The sequence below is a fragment of the Cupressus sempervirens genome, chromosome 10 (genome assembly GCF_028749045.1).
Source record: "Cupressus sempervirens isolate cs-2001-9-10 chromosome 10, ASM2874904v1, whole genome shotgun sequence".
NCBI classification, from domain to species: Eukaryota; Viridiplantae; Streptophyta; class Pinopsida; order Cupressales; family Cupressaceae; genus Cupressus; species Cupressus sempervirens.
The window spans coordinates 877,820,619-877,826,847 of record NC_143127.1 but is presented as its reverse complement, the minus strand read 5'-3'; positions in this window follow the sequence as shown (position 1 = coordinate 877,826,847).

Genomic DNA, 6,229 nt, shown 5'->3' with positions numbered 1-6,229 from the left:
TACTATTAGCACACTCTTCTCCTTCAAGCTTCTTTCGGCCTCCTAGATTTGAAGCTCTTCCACTTTATCCTACAAGGCTCTATATTTCAATTTGAGGGTTTTTAAATGATTAAAAAAACATTTCTCCAACTTGAAGTTGTATAGAGAAATGGCTTTCACAATTTGAAGCACCCCAAATAGTGGATCAACACATACATCCCTAAGATCCTCCTCCAAAATCTTATCATTAACTTCATCAAGGTCAACTATTTTAAGTATAGGAATGCACATATATTTATTATCCCTCTACTTTTCTTCTTTATCCTTCACCTTCTCAATCAGGTCAACACCCTCAACCATTTTTTCAATCGAATTCAAGGGAGACATCTGAATATTTTGATCAAGGGTCTCATCGTAATCCCCCATCCTAGAAGCATCCTCTTCTTCATCAATATTCTCCTCCTGATTACCAGAATCCTCTACTTCATTATTCATTATAGGTGGGGTCACATCCTTCTGTACAAAATGTTGAGAACAGGGAGAGGGAGGGACATTAGAGGGTCTTAAGAACCATTCCATAAACCCATACAACCATTCACTCTCCCCAACTTCTTTTGTTTGCATACTCAACTTCCTCTATTAACCTAAAATATCCTTTTGCTCCTCATATTCGATCTCCCCTTCCAACTCAGTCGCAAGTTCAATATAATTCACTAGCCCTTTCTTCCTTTTAGTAGACTTAGGAGTGGAAGCATCAACTTTTGCAATAATTATTTTCCCTTTACCTTTGTTTCTTTCTAATCCCTCAAGTTTTTTCTATCAGAGATTTTCTTGTCATAGTAGAAATGTTTACCTTTAGCGCTCAAACTCATAATGTCAAACATGATATCAATAGTCAGTTGCAACTTCCTACCTCCCAAATTCACCATACCGACTTCCCAACCCTTAAGGACATGTTAGTGTTATCTAATTTTTCATCTTTCATTCTTTCCATATAGGGAACCAAACCCGCACTTTCTAGTTTCTCTCAAACCTCCTTTTCTTTTCTCTATTTATCACATCTCCTAGGCTCTCTTCTTTTAAGATTTTATCTCATTTTACCAGTTATAGAAACAAAGACCGTCTGCTTCACTCTACAAAAAATTCAATAGAGATGAGAAAGAGATGAGCAAAAAATACCCACAAAAGGTGTATTATGATCATTAACTTGGAACAACATCTCATCAAAGTACCATAATCATGTTTTTTAGCTTTCCAATGTTCTCTCCTATCATGAATAGAAAAAATTTGAAAATCCATGTATTTATTTGTTATCTTTTCATGATTAATTAATAAATATAAATTGTGATACACCCCCATCTCATTATCCAATGACGTGGTTGTCCTCGTATTGACTGCTACATTGGCTAACACATTGGCAACACAATTCTCTTCATGATACAAATGAGAAATATAAACTCTTTCAAAGTTAGGAACTATGCATTTTGCTTCTAAGATTATTTTTTCAATGCTCTAGGAACAACTAGTAATATTAGAAATACTATTTAAGATATTTTGAGAATCTCCTTCAATCCATATCCTTTTTGCTTTACATTTAGAAGCCAACTTGAGACCTTGAAGGATGCCCATTGCCTCTGCTAAATGATTCATCTAAATACCAAGGGTAATGGCAATGTCTTTTATCATATTACCCTACTCGTCTCTAATGATATTACCACAGCCTAATTTATTAGGGTTTTCCTTAGTAGCACCATCAAAATAATTTTTTATCCAACCCTTGAGAGGGTAGTCCCATGTAACATTATTTGTCTTATATTTGTTAATAGCTTTAATAGAAACCCTTTAACCAATATCTCCACCCACTTCAAAATAAAGCATATTATTAACTAGGCTCTTGTAATTCTCAATAATATTCATCTTAATTCCTTCAGCTAGAGTAGAGGGGCGCATAGAAGAATCCCTAAACACCCAATTATTTATTTCTTTCCAGAGATTCCAACTAACATGGGGAGTAACCAACATCCACAAGTTTCTCTCAACATTATCCTGACTCACACACCACATCAACCAAATATCCTTCAACAATCTAGACATTAACTAATTAAGATTCCATTTCTAGAAGATAGACATCCACGTGTTCCGAGCAGAATAGCAAGAAAGGAAGATATGGTCCACCAAATCTGCCTCTTCTTCACAGAAAAATATTGATTCAGTAACACCGTACCTCTTTTACTCAAATTATCTAGCATTGGGATCTTATTTTAAAGAGTCAACCAAAGAAAAATGTTAATTTTTGGTATGAGAAACTTATTCCACACCAACACCCAAACCAAAGGGGGGTAATCACTAGTAAGGAAGGCCTCAAGTGTCGAAGACACTAAGCAACTGTGAGAAGGGTTTCCATCCCAAACAAGAGAATCTTTAGTAGAGATCCTAATCACCATAGAGTTGAGAAAGATATGTAATTAGGTTAGGGAAGGGTTAATCGAAACAAGATCAACCCATGAACCATTTCTCCAGTAATCCAAAATTTTAAGTCAAAATTCTCGAAGACATATTTTCTTGTTCAAAGGTCCTAATCGATGATAGAGAACACTCTAATAGTCAACAATCATTCCAAAAATGAACACTCCTACCATACCCTATTTTCCACCTAGCTTTTAGACTCACTGTGCTTTAACTTGTTGTAAACCATTCCAAAAAGTAGATCCATTCAACTTAATATTTGAAAGAGGAAAATCAACCAACCTAGGTCAAGCATTGAGGTATTTAATTTTTATAATACTATTCTATTCTTTACTATCTCCATAAATTTGCCATATTTTCTTCTCCAGGAAGGCATAATTCATAGTTTTAAGAGATCTTAATCGAAAACCCCCATATTTATTTGGTTACATACCTCATCCCAAGTTACCAATGCTAATCTCTTTTTATCCTCCAACCCTAACCACAAGAAATTTCTCTTAATCTTCTCAATTGACTACAAAAAATTACCAAGAATCTTGAAAAGGTTAAGACCATAGATAGGAAGATTTTGCAATGTTGATTTGATCAATTAGATTTTTCTAGCCTAGCTTAGGAGAGCCCCTTTCTAACCAACAATTTTTCTGTAAAATCTCTCAAAAAGGGTTTACAAAAAGAGTTAGGAGGCTTTAGATGAAGAGGGAGACCCAAGTAGGTCGTCGCAAGGGTATCAATTTGACTAAGGTTATGCAGATACAAACTTGTGAGATGTGATTGAATATTTTTGTTCACTACCTTCTATTTTGGTAGTTGTATTTGAACCCTCTTTGCCTTTCATCAACTATGCATATATTTCTAGCATTATTTTCTCTTCTTTTATTATCTAGTTAATGTCTTTGACATTCTTAATATTTTCTATAACTAATTAAATTTCTACCAATGAAGAGAAGTACTTTGACTCTTATGTGGTCAGAATATCAGTAAGTGCATACTTTCACCCATAGTATTTGGACTTAACTAAGTGGTCGAAAATAAGAAAAATAAGTTATTTTGATAGTAAAAGTGTTATTATTTAATGGAGATTCCACTAGATAAATACTCTGGTTTTAATTTTCATACATGGAGAATAAAAATACAAATGCAATAGATGAATAAAACTTATGGGGATTAGTTAGTGGCAGAGAAAGCCACAGTCTATAGATGCAATTAAATTGATGGAGTGGAACAATACAGATGATAAACTTAAGGCTATTATTTGTCTTTCTATTACATATTATGAACTTCATCCCATAGATTTAGATAAATCTTATGCTGATATGTGGGATAATTGAAACAAGCTATTTGGAGATAAAGTTGTTAACACAAAGTTTTCCTTCGTAATCTAATTGTTTAGCTTCAAAAACGAGAATGGTATTACAATGTGAATAATTATATAAGTAACCTAAGATCTCTCATTATGAAACTTGTAGAGGTTAAGGCCCATTGGAGATGATAATGTTAAGGCTATCTTGTTAAACAACTTATATTTCACATATATAGTAACATTGTCTTTACACTCACCCAAATTACTTTGCAAAATTTAGAGGATGTGATTTAAGCCTTTCTAGTAGAAAAAAGAGGACAAAGGAATTTATATAAGAAGATCATCTAATATACAAGGCATCATAGCAATTATGTTATTGTGGATACATTTAGTAAAATGACTCATTTATTTTTTTGTAAGTCAAGTAGTGATGCTTCCTATATTGCAAACTTGTTTTTTAGAGAGGTAACAAGGATCCATGGATTACCTTTGAGAATAGTGTCAGATAGCTCAATGCCAAATTTTTTGGCCACTTTTGGAGGACCTTTTGATAAAGATAGGGAGAAATGTAAATAAATCAAAGATAATGGAGAAAATAATGAAAAACATATTATATCTTTCTTTATTATCATTCCTTGGGAATTCATGTTCAAATTATACAAATAAACGCTAGAAAAGATAATTAGAGAGGCTATTTGAGATTACCTAAGAACTAAGTGAATGATATGGGGTATCAATGTTTTTGAAATTAAAAGTGACCAAAAACAAGGGGGTCGGCCCTTAACAGTCAAAAGGCTGGTAACCAGCACATTACCAGCTAGTAAGAAAAATAGACAAATAGAATAGGAGTACCAGCAGGTAGAGACTTAAACCATAAACTAGAAATAAGCTAGAACTAGAAAGGAAACAACCTAGCTACTAACCACAATCCAAAAAGGCACCTAGGCCTAATAAAATCTTAAATACAACTGATTACCAACAAAACCATAATTGCCATAAAAGTATATAAAGTCTTTGGATCCTTAGATCCCCATAATTGAAAAAAACTAAAAAAGACTTAGATTTATTTTTTCCCTTTTCCCCTTGCATGAAGTAGAATCTGGGCCTAGTCATCAAAAAGAAACTTGAAGAGTAATTTGTTGTCTTCCATGTCCAAGCCAGCTTCCTCCTTCTCTTGTGCCAACAATTGGAGGGTAGTAGCAGCAGGACTAGTAACTTTAAGTCCAAACTTGGAGAAGGTGAAAAACCCCTCCTCCAAAGCTTTGACCCTTTTCTCTAGGTTCGTGTAATGCTCCTCCGCTGCCTTAGTCTCCTCTTTATGCTCCTTGACCTTCTTTGCAGCAACCTCCTTCATTTTCCGTCCCTGTGGTTTATCCTGCGGCACCTGTGGGTTAGAGGAAATCATCAAATTTTCCTTAATAGGGGAAGAAATGGTAATTGGGGAATTATCCTTTTTTCTCATCTCATCAAAAAAAGTAATAGGTTTAAATGAGAAGCTAGCTAAAACATAGGTTGTCTTAGTATTTCATTCTTTGTCGTCTGACACTTGAGTTTGAGTATCATCCATCAAAATGTTCCCAAAATTGAAAATTTTTCCCCCTCTTCATTACCTTCATCCTTTTTGGAGTTGGAAATATTTTCCTCCTCCCTTCTGTCACTGTTATTGCCTAAGCTATCTTCTTCAACTTCCTCAATAGGGTATCTAATGGACTTCTGCTTATACCTAGCCTGGGACTGAACTAACCTACCAGACCTTCTTCTTGATTTTCCCCCAATATCCTCACTAGAATCCTCTCCAACAACCTCAACCACCTTATCAACTTTAATTTTCTTGTTTCCCTTTTGTTCTAGGGCTATGTTAGGTTTTTTCTTTTTCTTAGCATCCTTGTTAGGAGATGGCCTAGGAGTATAGATTTTCGTCCCCATATTGGAGCTCGAGGGGAATTTAGACTATGGCAGCGGTTTTCCACTACAACCTCTCTAGGGGGACACAAAGCTAAGTAGAACTGATACAGATGAAAAATTAACCCTTGATGAATAATGGTGAAGTTTAAGCCTTTACTCTTTTTTTCCCTAATATCATTAATCATATCCTCAAGCGAATGCAGAAGGAAAAACGTAATGAAAATGAAATCCCTATTTCTAAAGTGATTCAACAAAGGAAAATGATAATAATAGCAGACTCCAAACCTACCTTCCAATGTGAGATACTTCATTAGGACCAGACACACATCATCCCAGGGCTTAGGTAACTTATCCCTTTTAAACCCTCCTCTGTAGCGAATTAGCTCCTCATTCTTTGCAAAGAAGTTATTCATGCTAGCCTCATCTAAGACTTTAGTAACTTTCTTCCATTTTTTGCCCTTCATGATGAGTCCTATTGCCATGGCAATTACCTCCTCTGTGACTTGAAATGTAATGCCATTGATTGTAACCTTCCTATCATTCCAACTATTCAAAAATTGTAACACACAATGTTCATCG